Below are 15,658 nucleotides of genomic sequence, written 5' to 3' on the forward strand. Positions count from 1 at the left end.
CGAGCGGGAACCGGTCTGTATGTGGGATCCGAACCCTCGGGCGGGAGCGCCGCCGCACTTCCCAAGCGGCGCACTATCCAGTGCGCCACCGGGCCGGCCCCAAAACCATTGGATTTTAGCTTCAAACTGCCTAGGCCAACCTTGTAATTGTTAGTAAAATAATAAATATAAATTCATGCACTGTGATTTAAATATAATATTTTCTTGTCTCATTAAATTATATGAAGCCATATATTGTGCTTGTTTTTTATTGTTAGTTTTAGAAAGAGAGTACTCATCTTTTAGAGATGTATGCTGAACTATTCATAAATGAAATAATGTGATGTCTGGAATTTGCTTCAGATGGCTTCGAGTGGGGGGGTGAGTAAATGTGAGAAGAAACAGGATTTTCGTTGCTGGGTTGTGGGCACTTGGAAATTCATGATAATGTTCTCTCTACCTATTCATAAATGAAATAATGTGATGTCTGGAATTTGCTTCAGATGGCTTCGAGTGGGGGGGGTGAGTAACTGTGAGAAGAAACAGGATTTTCGTTGCTGGGTTGTGGGCACTTGGAAATTCATGATAATGTTCTCTCTACTTTGCATATGTTTAAACTTTTTAATAAAATAGTTAAAAAATAAGATATAAAAAGACAGGAGAAATTCCACCTAAGTGTTGATCTATCTATCTATCAGCAGAGATGGCAAAAGGCCAAACAAAAATATTTGGACTTTTAAATAATAAAGGTAGAAGTTTATTTTCCTCATCCTGGACAAACTATATGTCTAGCTGGACAAGCCAATGAACCTCTCTCAACCTTTGTTTTCATAAGTATAAAAGTACTCTCTCTGGTTTAAATAAGGGCTAATATTTTTCCAGGTATCTCTGTACATTATACATCTATTTCTAACACCTCAAAAGAAAAAAAAATACTGTTTAATAATTTAATCTTGCAGTTACTTGAATGTTTGCCATCTAATTGTTCTGACATCTATGGAAAGATCTAGTTGTTACATTCCACTTGTGGTTGTATTGTGCATTGTTTATGACAGTACTTCTCTCAGTATGTGGCAGAAATAATGATAGTTATAGATTTTAAAATATTGTTGCTATAGCATAAAGCTGGGCTGCCCACTTCACAGTGGAAATGTGGACTCCTGAAGTTCAGAGTTAACTCCTGCCTCATTGTTTCTCCTTCCACCACAGCTGTCCATCAGACCTCACTCCTGGGCCATTTCTGCTTGAGTCTGAGAACACATCAGCAGCCTCAGCTCTAATTCATTATGGAAGTTGGGATTAAATGGTAACTTTTAGACTTGGGCTTTCATGGTGGGCCCTCATTTTTAGATTATGTTGCCTTTCCCCATCTTCAAACCAGATATGGAATGAGATCTAGGGATGAGAATAAGTGAACACTTTAAAGTAGCAAAATGATCTTCCTCTCAATCTTTATTCTGCCCACAGATTGGAATTCTGGCTTAGTTTTCTTTCTTGTGATTGCTATAACCAGGTTTTCCTGTCTGGGATCCAAATCTCCTCGAGAGTACGAACCAGCCCTACCATGACTAGGACATTAAAACCATCCTAGTTCTTTCCTCCCTGGAACTAAATACTGGTCCACACATCTCTAGCAGCAGTGGTTCTTCTTACAGCACTCAGAATTAATGGCTTATCACTATGTTATGCCTGCTGTAACAAACCTTTGGTACCAAACTATATCTGAACATGCCAAGCTCGGAAGGTGTGCATTGAAACTCTGCAGCATTGAAACATGTAAGCTCTCACTGAGACAGCGTTTCTCTGAGACCTTACATCAGAATCATCTAAGGTGTATTTATTAAAAATTCGTGTTCCTGGGCTTCAAGTCTAATGAATCAGAATGTAGGGACGAGGGGTGGTGGTCAGGGATCTTCATTATAACAATGTGAAGTTTGAAAATCATTGACTAAAGCCCCAGACTATGCCCTTGGATTAGAGTTTTTCTTTGGGCCCAAGTTTTCTTTTTTTTCTTCTGCTTCTAATGTGCTTTAAAACTACCTGATGCTGGCACTTTCTAGAGAATGGACTTTGTTAGAGATGCAGAACAAAATAAAATAGAACACTGGACTGTTTCTGAGCAAACAAGGCTGGTTGTCTCCAACATAAAGCTCATGTTATTACCATTCTCCTTACTACAATTCGCAGTCTTCTTGATCTAGCATTAGAATAAGAATACGTACATGACTTTAGTAATAATAATGTGCATAAAAGTGCCTTTTAAAAAGTTAAAAAGTACCTTATAAATGCAGTATATTATTTAACAAAACAATCAGGTAATGAACTCGTATTCTATTTGGGAGCAGTGCACAACTTGCCCCCTGAACATAGTACAAAGAAAATGAAATACATATTTCTGCCCAAGGGAAGCCTATAATGAGGACAACATGCATACAATTGTGTTGCAGGAAAATAATCGGAAAGCAACATATCTGATTTATATCCCAAATATGTTCTTTAGTTATATATTTCTGGGTGCCCTGGGAAATATAGAATAACTATGTGTTTATGTCTCAACCATTGTACCTGTTGATGAATCTATGTGTTCATCTCTACAAATATCTACCATTCATTGTCTCTCTGTATTTACCTATCTTTAAAGTGAATGTGGTACAATTAGAATGTAAGCTCCATGAAGGTGAGGATTTTTGCATGTGTTTTTCACTGATATATTTCTAACATCCAAAACATGCCTGCTACATAATAGATTATCCATAAATATTTGTTGAAGTTAATCAGAAAATATTTCCAAAAGGCGATGAGCATAAGGGAGATCTCATGGGTGCACATTGATTGGTTGGGAATGGTTACACGGCAGGGAAGAGGGCTGGGCTGCAGCATGATAAGATGGAACTGAACCTAGTGGTGAACGTCTGCATATTTAACAGTTTCAGTCAGTCTGCTATGGGCCAACTCAAAGACTTGCACAGGTGGTAATTGTGATTTTCTAGCTCAGAGGAGGATTTTTTTCTCTTTTAGCTTTGAGACTGTTGTGAAGTGTGGCTTAATTCTGTTTGGGAATGTAGGCATGGGAGGGAGTTTTTGTATTGAATATTTTCTTCCTGTAGAAATTGTGTCTGTTTGCATACACAGATACACTGGATAGTGACACACATTTGCCAAGTCTGAATAGGTACGGTTCGATTGTAGCAAAGTTTCATTTGCATTTCATTTTCCAATCTATTTAAGGAAAGATAGAAAGATTCGGTCTGTTTGCATACACAGATACACTGGATAGTGACACACATTTGCCAAGTCTGAATAGGTATGGTTCGATTGTAGCAAAGTTTCATTTGCATTTCATTTTCCAATCTATTTAAGGAAAGATAGAAAGATTCTTTTTTTTGTAGAAATTAATAAGTGAGGATAGTCAAAGTTGAACCAGCTACTGATCATAAGCCACTTTCACACAGACAAGATTCTACATACATCTAGAAATATAATTTGGCAATCTTTTGATCTATATTCTGTGTGAAACGTTAATTGTTAAAAAACTACTTGCACATATAGCAATGTAGTTTGTTGTCTGTATCCCAGTAATGAAGAACAGTGATACCATGTGTGAGTATATATTTTAAAACTGCAATTTTTATCCTTTCATTTACTTGTTTAACAAATTTCATTAATGCTTTGTATGTGCCAGGACTCTTCTAGATTCTGCAGATACAGTGGCGAGCAGGTCAAAGTTCTTCATGGAGCTCACCTCCTAGTCAGGGGAGGAGTGACAACAATAAACATGGAAAGAGTACATATAAAAGGTAACTTCAGGTAGTCGTAAGTGCAGTGAGTAAGATAAAACAGGGTAATGGGATAGAGAGGGCCTTGAGGGAGAGGAGCTAATATAATCAGTGGTGGACTTTCTGAGTAGGTGACACGTGAACTGAGACCTAAATGATGTGAAGGAATCAATCATGAGAAGAACAAGGAGCAGGGGATTCTAGCTGAGGAAAGAGAAATGTAAAGGTCCTGAGGTGGGAATTAGCTCAGCATGTTAATTAAACCACTCATTTATTCCTTTGTACAAATATTTGCTGGGAGTCTATTTTGTGCCAGGTGGTAGAACATATTCTAGGTGCTAGAGAAATGTGATGAACAAAACAGACATCTTGGGTTTCAGGTCTCGTAGAATTTAGGTTCTGGTGGGAAAGAAAGACAAAACAAAAACAAAAACAAAAAATCAAACAGAAGTATTGGATGAATGAGATGGAACAATGCAATAGACACTTTTTGATTTGTTACCTTAGCATAAGAGGCAGAGAATGCTTTTCTTAGTGAGTGATCTATATAAGAAAAAGTTGGCAATATGAGACTCACACTGTGTCACATGTTGCATCTAGATATTCCAGATTATGGGTTGGCACATAGCAAACCAGGCTGAGGGTAATGTGTGACTTTGTGAAGTTACCTGTAACCCAGATTCTACTCCACTCATGAATGCTTATGGGAAAGCACAGAACTGTAGCTGTTTGAATTTATATAAAGGGGAAAAAGTTAATACACTTAGGTACTTTATTAGAAGTAGCAAATTATATGCAACTCTCCTCACCATGGGTTTGGGATATTGAGACTGAAAACAGCTGTTTTAACTGATGGTAATGTATGGCTGAATTAAGGAGCTTTTGCTGAGAGAAGAATGCTTTTAATAGCAATGAACTTAAAAATTAAATAATGAGACTATGCAAATTCACATGGATTTGAATAATCCTGCAAAGGCAAGAATCTGCTTTGGACTTAGCCTTCTCATACCTTTTTATTAAAAGCATGGATTCAGCAACGAACACATTTTCTGATATTTTGCCCATTTTTTCAAATGTTGGAATGTTGGCTTAGTTTATACTATGGGAAAGATATTGGGTATTTAAGTCAAGATTCTAATATTAAAAGGAATAGAATTATATTTAAAGTAGTTTAAGTTAAAAAGTGTTTATTGAAGGGAAAGAGCATGGACAAGAAATAGTAAGTGATTTCAACATAGGAATGTCACTGAAAAGTAGGGGGCCACATGAATCTCTCTATATATACATATACTCCATCTAGTCTCCCGTTTTGTTTTTACATAAGCTTTCTTTCCTTATTCACTGTTTTTTATCTCTCCATAAATTTACTTTATATGTGGCATTGGTCTAACTCAGTCTCAAATTCCACGAGGCCTGTAGTTCCAGTCCTCACAGTTCTCTGACTGAGTCTTTCAATGACCCAATTTTAATTCTATTTCTGTGAGTAATAATCTGATTTTTTTCCATAGTGTGCACTTATGACATTATGTAATTATTAACAAATAATTGCTCCCCCATTATATAAAAAACAATTATTGACTATGTCACATTTAAAAACTTGAAACAATACTTAGAAGGATAAAGTGCCATTTTGTCAGCCTCATCATCCACTGCCAATCATGACCCCTTCACCATTTCCCTACTTACTACCCTCCCTAAAGCTAAACTTGGTTTGGAAATGCATGCATGCACACACATACACACACACACACACATGCATACTTCATAGAAAATATATAGTATTATATAAATTCATTTTTCCATTTAACAAATATTAATTGAATGCACTGGAGATTTAGCATTGAATAAAATGAACAAAAGTCCTTGCCATCACAGAGCTTGCATTCTAGGGGAGGCAGACAGACATTCAACTAAGTAAATAAATATCTTACTGTTATGTGGTACTTGGGAACATCATAAGTGCTATGCAGAAAATCAAATCATGGAGATAAATAGGAAATAAATAGGGAGGTCAGAGAACAGCTCAATGTGAAGGTGACATTTGAGCCAAGACTTGCAAGAGACCATCTAGAGAATGACATTGTAAGAAGAGGAAATAGTAAGTGACCAGCATGTTCAGACAACATCAAGGATTCCTGTGAGTCTGAAGCAGAATGAACAAGGGGAGAAGAGCAGAAGAGGTCAGATTGATTAAGGAATTTGGGGAACTGGGGAAGAAAGTTGAACAACTGATTATTTAGGTTCTTATTAATAAGTGAGAACTTTGGATTTTATTCTCAGTAAGGTGAAGACATGGTAAGGTTTTGAGCAAAGTAACTTGACCTGACATGCTTCAGGTGGATTACTGTGGCTTCTGTGTTGAGACAAGACTGAAGGGAATTGACAGCAGGCAGATGTTACAAGGCTATGGCGATGATTCAGGCAAGAAATCATAGAGACTTGGACAAAGAAGTAGCGAAAAAGGTGGTAAGTATTCAAGATTCTGGATTGATTCTGAAAGTAGAGCCAACAGGGGTTTCTTATGGTTTGAGATGTCAGGAAAAGAGAGAAATCACGTTTGACAAGTTTTTTACCTTCAATAATTGGAAGAATGGAGTTTTCATTAACTGAGGTATGAAAGACTGTAGAACGGGAAGTTTTTTGGTGGGAGTGTGTGTGTGTGAGTGTAGGGGAATCAGGAACTCAGTTTTGGGAATGTTAAGTTAGAGATGCTTTTAGACATTTGTGTAAAGTGGTTGAATGAGCAGTTGGATTTATGAGACATAAGCATAGTTATAATATTTAAACCTTGAGGCTGATGAGAGCACCAAAATGAATACAGAGATATAAGAGAAGAGATATAAGGCCTGAGTCTTGGGAACTCCAACATGCAGAGGTCGTAGAAATCTGGAAGAACTAGCAAAGGAAGCTGAGAAACAGTGAGTGAAGACAGGGAACAAATCCAGGAGAGGGTGATGTCCAGGAGACCAAGTAAAGAACGAAAGTGCTTCAAGAAGGAGGGAGTGATCAGCTGTGTCAAATATTGATGACAGGCCAGGTCAGATGGGGACAGGGAAGGGGTCATTCAATGCAGTGACAGGGAGGTTATCAGTGACTTACCATGAACAGTAAGGGAGATGTGATGGTGGAGATAAAGGGTTCAAAGGAGACAATAGGAAAGGAGGATCTGAGATTGTAAGGATATAGAATGGATAACACAGCAACATTATTTATCATGCCACTTTGTAACTGAGCAAAATGCACTGAGGATTCATATTCTCTATAACACTAGCTTCTTTCTTTTAATCATTGGACCATTTTTATTTATGTGAATAACTACAAAGTGTTTAAGATGCTTGTCTAAATAGGCTCTACTCTTCTATTTTAGTACCAAGAATTTCAATCATCCCTACCCTAACATACTAGTATGGATAAAATATTCAGTGGAAATCTAGGGATAATGGGGGAAGGCAAAGCATTTCGGTTGGTCATATGGGGGACAAACGTGAATATTTGCCTGGCTGCAATGGGAATTGATTAATAGGAAATAAGGTCCTGCAAACTGGCCTCTCTGATTCTCATTTTCCCTGAATTAGGGCCAAGATTAAGCAGGCAAACATAGCTCTCCACCTCACAAAAGACAACAGGTCAGGTCACAGATACTTTTGCCAGGAATATATATATATATATATATTTTTTTTTTTTTTCCAAAATATAAGTCACTATTATGAAACCATCTGTACCCCTCTGTTTCCTTTGTGTTAAAGAGTAAAGGTCTTTTTTCAATTGTTGTTTGGGCACCAGTGTTCAGGATGAGCATCTTTGCTTTCTGATGCTATTCTCACTACTCTCAGAACAGCTCATCCTACTTTGGAATGCTTTATAGCTGAGAACTACTTTTATTTCCAAACTCTCTTTTATGAAGAAAGGAGCTGCCTCTCTTCAACCTCCCAAATTGCACAGCTGCTTATGAGGCTTGTAATTAATGAAAATTTGCTAACAATTGCACATCCATTGACGTTCTAGGCTTGTTGAAGGAAGCAGGGTGGGCAGCAGTTTTTGGACTGGGGCCTTTAACTATGCACTTTGGCAACAGGCTAAAATTAGGTAATTTTTGGTAGCTCTAATCATATAAGTTCAGACTAAATTTCCTTGTGAATTATGAAATGATCTGAAACAGAAGAATCAAATAGGAATTTTATGAATAAAATTAGCTTCTTCTGTTGGGCCTACTTAAAAAGTAGAAGTGCTACATCCCCTACAAATCTTCAGAAATTTTCAGATCAATTGTCTGGGCTTGTAAATTCTTATTTCTAACTACTTATAAAATGACAGCTTCTGCAGCCAACCTCACTTTCATTGTTCCAGTGCTGAGAGCTCGATCTAGAAAGAAGGTTGAAAACTTCACAGTCAAAGAAAGAACACACGCAAAGCTGCCCAGCATTAGAAATCATTAAATATGAATAAATGAATATGTATATGTCATGAATGTGCATTATATACATCTGAAGTATTAACAGTATTAATAGAATTCTAAATAAAGTATAAAAAAAGCTTTAGCTACCTTTTCACCACTCAGTAAATAAAATTGGCTTTATTAATCTATTTTCCTTTTAAACTGCTATTTATCTATAAAGGCAAATAATTTCTACACAGATATAATTATTAGTATAACCTTTTTTTGTTTTAAAAATTAACTTTATTGAGGTTTAATTTACATACTATAAAATGCACCCATTGTAAGTGTACATTGTGGAAAAGCTTCAAAAAGTTTTGACAAATTTATATACCTACATAACAATCTCCACAATCAAGATATAAAAAAACATTTCATCACTCCATCTCAATCAATTCCCCGAAGACTTGGATGCAGGCAAACCCTGATATGCCCGATATCACTAAAGATTACTTTTGCCTTTTCTAGAGTTTCACATCAATGCAAACGTGTAGTATGTATTCTTTTGTATATGACTTCGTTTTCTCAGTATAATGTTGTTGCTTATATCAGTAATTTACTCTATTTTATTGTGTGCACTATTCAATTATGTGAATATTCAAGTTGTTTCTCCATATTGTTCTTGATAGACATTTAAATTGTTTTCAGTTTTTGGATCTTAAGAATAAATGAGCTATGAACATTTTGGTACAAGTCTTTGTTGTATATATGTTTTCATTTCCTTTGGGTAAAGACAAAAGAGAAGTTGTTGGTTGCTATGGGAAGTATAAGTTTAATTTTGTAGAAACTATAGAAATAGATTATTTTAATTTCTCACCAGAAATGGGAGATAGTACCAGTTGCAATACATTGTCATATGGCATATAATTATTTTTCTTTTCTTATTTAGTGTCCTTTGGTAATAATTTTTAATCATCATGGTTAGTCTTTACATATATTTTGAGAAAGATACGTACATGTATATATATTTAATTGATAAAAGGGTATTGCAAGGCAAAATTATTCTTTTTCTAGTTATTGATACAAATGTCTGTAGACTTACTGTACCTACAATTTTGTGGTCAGAACAGACCTTGGTTAAAATTTGGAAAGAAATAAATATCTTGCTTCAAATATCCTCTTTCCTCATGGAGTTTATCTTGACCTCCTGTACCTAATCATTTCAAAATGGCCTGTCATTATAAGTCATACCTCTTCCTGAGTTTTTCATCTCTTTAGGACAAAAAGTTTTTACAGTTTATTTTCCTGATGTTATATTTAATGTGCTAATGCCTTTAGTGGTGAGATTTCAAGTCTCATATACACATACATACATACACACATACGTGGTGTTATTTGAAGATTTGACACTTTCTATTGGTAAAGTTAGCCGTGTAATGCATTTGGTAATTTCCAGATTTTCTCCGTCTTCTTGCAAGTATCCAATTCTTATCCTGCAAGAAGTGTATGAAAAGACAAAATATCGTGTGTTTGTGTATGTATATGTGTGTGTTTGTGTGTGTGTGTATACCCATATGTGTTTTACTGCCCTGAAAAGAGGTGGTATCTCTCTCCAGTATCTTCATAGTATTCCAGTGTAAGGTCACTTTGGATATGAGTTTCCTACTTTTGAACTTTTCTAAATTCTTTAGGCCATGGACATTCCCTTCTTTGCCTGGCTGGGTAGATGGAGTGTAAGCCTGATGTGCTTCCCTGACAGAGTGACCTTTCATTCTCCCAGGCGTCTAGAATTAGACACTTCAGTCCTCAATCACTCAGTCACAATTCTTAGTCACAGGCTAGGTCACAGCCAAGCAGTCAGCCTCAGGGGATGGTCAAGTTCAAGTTCAGCTCATTAGTATCAACTGCGGCCATGTTTTTACTTCTGTTCCAATCATTATGTTAGGAGAATCCAGGAGTCAGGATGCTTTAAAAAATGTAACCCTCCTCCTAATTTTTGACTATCGAATAGTTATAAAGTGTTGAACTTTGGAGTCAAGCAGACACACCTGTGTGTATGTATGTAAGTATGTATGCTTTCTTTCTTCATGTGTGCACTTATTTATTATTGAAAAGAGAGTAAAGGTTGTGATCAATTTCAAATAATACAAGAGACTGTAAAATAAAAAATAAGTATTCCCTCTACCTCAGGTCTTTAAACTCCTCTTCCAAAGACAACCATAGCTAGCCCTATCTCTATGTACCATTCCATACATTTTCTATTCACAATCAAACATATATTTGTATTTATATCTTTTAATTTATATCTTTTAAAAAAGCTCAGATGTATCTGGCTTATTTTCACGTAAAACGTGTCTTCTCTTGGGTATTGTTCCAAAACAGCACATACAGGTCTGCCTCATTTTTTAAAAAAGCTATGTTTGGCTGCATAGTGTCCTGGTGAATGAATATACATATTTATTTATTTATATTAAAAATAACGTTTATTTTTAGGTTCTGATTACATTTTTTAAAAATTGTACTTAGTCATATAAATAAAAATAAAAATTGTATGTATTGATCAGTACAGAGTAATGTGAATATACATATTTATTTATTTATATTAAAAATAACGTTTATTTTTAGGTTCTGATTACATCTTTTAAAAATTGTACTTAGTCATATAAATAAAAATAAAAATTGTATGTATTGATCAGTACAGAGTAATGTTTATATATATATGTATATACTCATTGCGGAATGATTAAATCAAGCTAATTAACATATCCATCACCTCACACACTTATTGTTTTGTGGAGAGAATATTTAAAATCAACTTTCTTAGCAATTTTCAAATGAATGTACATACTTTATTGAACCAATCTCTTATGAAGGGACCTTAAGTTATTTCCAGTTAAAAAAATTTGTTTTGCTATTAAAAACAATAGTGCAGTGAGTATTCATAGAGATGTATGAGAATAGTTAATGAAGACATTTCTAAAGTGGATTGCCCTTTTTGAGCATTTATATTTTGATAGTTATTGCCAAGTTTTCTTTCAGTGAAGTTGCATCAGCTTATCCATCCACCAACAATATTTGAAAGTGTTTGGTTTCAGGCTACATACTATCAAACTTCTCAATCTTTGCAGACAAAATCATTTTTCTTTAATAAATAGAAAGCTAACAGTCTCTCTTCCTTTCTCCATTCCTCTGCCATTTTTAATTTTCTTGGTTTTAACACCAAATAAGATATTAGATGTTATAACTTATTAAGGTTGACCATAAATTCCAAATGTTGGCTATGTAATCTCTCTTTATAAGGGAGAAAGGTATTTCTCTGGGCCTGCTTTCAATTTCCATGCTTCAGTCTCTCTTTGCTTTAACTCTGCCCACATGCTGGTATGTGGCAGTGTTAATTGGGCATTCTGCTTTTTGAATCTCATGGAGAATGTTCATCCAACTCATTTACCACTAAATTAAAAAAAAATGAAGACAGTGAACACAGCCATTAGAGTTGTTGTGAATAATTTGAGTTAAATGTAAATGTAGAGAGAAAACAGAAAAACTACTGTTAAGGACACCTTGCCTTTTGCAATGGAATAAAATACAGATTTACAATGTTAATTATTTCCACCATTTATCTATTTAAAAGTGGTGAGATTGAAATATGAACATGTCAGGTATTTAAATACTAATTTACTTAAAAAACATACTTTATTAAAATATAATTATGCATATTTTAAAGTTAAAACTCTGTGCCATGTAGATGTAGAAGTAAAATTCTCATTTATTGTCCACTGCATGTGAGGGAAATTGGATTTGTCAGGAAGCTGATTGATATCTCGAAGTGTTTTGTTTTCAGTGACTGGCACTACCGAGTTACAACCATCTATCATCTAACAGGTAATTAGTCAGATTTCTCATCATGAGCCTTCAATCCTGCTGTTTTGTTATTGAAATACCACAAACCAGTAGGCAATCTGAATGCAGATAAAGTTCACTGTCATGGTCTTAAGGACAAAGACAACATTTTACAATTCAGCAGTAGTGAGTCTGAATAAAAGTCACTGAAATATAAGTTTGGGTCTTATAAAAAATAAATATGAAAAATTTGATTTGATATCCCATTTGTCCTGTACAGCAACAACTGAGAAACTTGCTATTTACAAAAGCAACCTAGTGTTCTAATATAAGCTTGCTTTGTTATAACATTTTACAAACAGAAAGTTAGGTAGAGGAAGGAACATAAATTGCATGAAAAATAAAGTGAGATAAAATAAATAAACTAGGTCTTCAGCTTTCATCCATTTTCCAAGATCTTTTGAGAAGGTGGATAAAAGTAATTTGTAGTCATACTTAAAAGTAATTAGTAATTAAATAAAAAGGTATTTTGAGATGGTAGACAAAAATAATAAATAATTTGTAATTTGTAGCTAATAATGTGAAATGTTCACTCTTAGAATTGTTTTTAATAAGAAAGTCTAGATATTAAAATAACTGGAAACTCTAAGATATGTTATTTGTTCCCTCTTAGACATGCTTTGTTTAAACAGACTTGCCTCTGAAGTTGAGAGCAAGATGCTTTTGGGGCCTTCTTTGCTGGTGTATAGGTCTCAGGCACCTGATTCACATTATTGGTATCCCAACAACAATGGTAACTGCACACCACTGAATATTATTTTCTTGACTTAATTCAAAATAATTTATTATCTGTGAGAAAACTAGATCTCAAAATACTTCAGCTTTCCAAAAAGTCACAGGAATCATTACCTCTTAATGAGGTATAAATATAATGTCTTTTTCTTCAAACTTTTTGTCATGGAACGAATACATTTACATGCTTTCTCAACTTGAGTTAAATAGTAATTTTCTTTAATCTATAAAATATTGTATATGCATCACATATGCATTAAAATTAAACAGATTAAGCCATGTTTTAATTTAGTTGCTTGGTTATGTGTTCTGGTGAATAATTGATTATACCAGAAAGAAAATTTTTACTTAATTTACTCTGATTTTGAAATATAAACTAAACACTAGTTTTGTATGAGGATTAAATGCACATTTTACAAACATAGTGTATATTTGGGCATTCAATCATTCCTAAGCAATATGTGGAATATAATATCAAACATTATTAAATTTCTTAGTCTTGTTTAAAATGATGATATTATAAATTTTTCTTGTAGTATCTTTATCAAAAAAATACCAATATACTCATATAAAAAGAGTCTTCAAATAGTTCATGGAAAGATTCACATTATCTTTTAATTACATTTTTTCCACGAACATTTTGAAGTACGCTTATATCTTTGTGCTTTTTAAAAATAGCGTTGTGTTGTTTCTACCATTAACATTTCATAAGAACTTTTTATATAAAAAAATACCAGTTTACTATAAACCATGATTGTTTACAGTACCTTAATGTATTAATGTAAAAAAAACCCTTAAGGCATTATCACATGGATAATAAAAAGTTGAGAGTGATTATAACATTTAATAAGATTTAATAACATTTAATAACAAGATTGTTAAATAGATCAATGAAATATTACATGCACTGTTATTCAAAGAAGATAAAACATGGAATAAGATTCCAGCTTTGGATAAGAAGACCACAAATCTGTATTCTTACACAGAATGCTAAGTTACTAGTTCCCTGAGGATTTTGTTTTATTTTTTATTATTTTTTATGATATGTACATGTGGGGTACAACATTCATTTTCAATAATTGTGCAGAATGTGTAGTGGTTAGATCAGTTTAGTTAGCTTATTCGTCATTACAATACACAATCATTCTTTGTGTCCATTGACCAATTCCTCATTAGCACCCCTCCTCCCCCCTCCCCTTTTCTGCCTCTAGTTTTCTAAAAGTTCAGAGCATTACTGTGATTGCTGTTTGTTTCTTTCTTTCTCTCTGTCTCTCATTGTTGTTCATTTATTTATTTATGGATTCAGCTCCCAGTTATGAGTGAGAACATGTGGTATTTCTCTTCCTGTACCTGTGTTGTTTCACTTAGGATAATTTTCTACAGGCTCATCCATGTTATTGCAGATGGTAGAATTTCATCCTTTTTTTATAGCTGAGTCATCTTCCATTATGTATACATATCACATTTTCCTTATTCAGTCATCCATTGATGGACATTTAGGTTGGTTCCATTGCCTAGTTATTGTAAATAGAGCTGCAATAAACAGACAACTTTACAGCAAAAAACCAAATAATCCAATTAAAAAATGGGCAGACGAGCTGAATAGACATTTCTCAAAGGAAAACATACAAATGGCCAACAGGTATATGAAAAAATGCTTAACATCAGTAATAATCAGGAAAATGAAAATCAAAACCACTTTGAGATATCATCTCACCCCAACCAGACTGGCTATTATAAAAAAGACTGAGAATAACAAATGCTGGTGAGGATGTGGAGAAAGAGGAACTCTTCTACACAGTTGGTGGGACTGTAAAATAGAACAGCCACTATGGAAAACAGTTTTGAGGTATCTCAAACAACTACAGATAGAATTCCCATACAATCCAGCAACTCTACTGCTGGGCATATACCCAAAGGAATGGAAATCATCATGTCAAAGGGATATATGCACGCCCATGTTCATTGCAGCTCTGTTTACAATAGCCAAGATATGGAACCAACCTAAATGTCCATTGACAGACAACTGGATATGGAAAATGTGGTGTATACACATGATGGAATACTACTCAGCCATGATGAAGTTCTGCAATTAGCATCAACATGGATGAACTGGAACCCTCCTGCACTGCTGGTGGGACTGTCAATTACTACAGCTATTATGGAGAACAGTACTGAGGATTTTATTTAGGTGATACTTATGCTACTGAAACCTTAAGTCAAATTTTCAAACTTTAATAGGCATTGAGATAGAACACACACACCCTGCTGGCTTGGTCCATGGTGCCTAAGCATACTAAATTTTGTTTCTGGTTGCAAAAGAATGGAAATTTTAGATGTCTATATAGACCATTGACTTACCTTATGGTATAGTAACAATAGCTGATAATAACCAAGATTTACTGGGTGGCAGGTGATACATTAGAAGCACATTTTCCCATTCATGTGGTAGTGTTATCTCTCATTTCGTGGATGAGATACTAAGGCTGAGAGCACTGAACTACTTTGTCCAATTTCAAGCAGCTAGTGAGGTGGTGGATTTGAACGCTGGCACTTTGACACCAGTCTCAAGCAATTTGTCTCACTGCTTGCTAGTACCAATGCAGAATTATGGTTCTCATTCTCCAGCACATCTCTGGCCATGAATTTTAGAATGGCTATGTCCATGACAGTCTTCATCCGGGGCACTGGTGAGAGGTATATAGAATCATCATCTTCAATATCTCCTGATATACTGCCAGTGGTCATGTTTCTATAGGCCTCCTTTGGTCAGCACTGTTGTTTCTCTCTCTCTCTCTTTTTAAAGATGACTGGCAAGGGCATCTTAACCCTTGACTTGGTGTTGTCAGCACCACGTTCTCCCAAGTGAGTGAACTGGCCATCCCTATATAGGGAT

The sequence above is a fragment of the Galeopterus variegatus genome, unplaced genomic scaffold (assembly GCF_000696425.1).
Source record: "Galeopterus variegatus unplaced genomic scaffold, G_variegatus-3.0.2 Scaffold3080, whole genome shotgun sequence".
In the NCBI taxonomy this organism is placed as follows: Eukaryota; Metazoa; Chordata; class Mammalia; order Dermoptera; family Cynocephalidae; genus Galeopterus; species Galeopterus variegatus.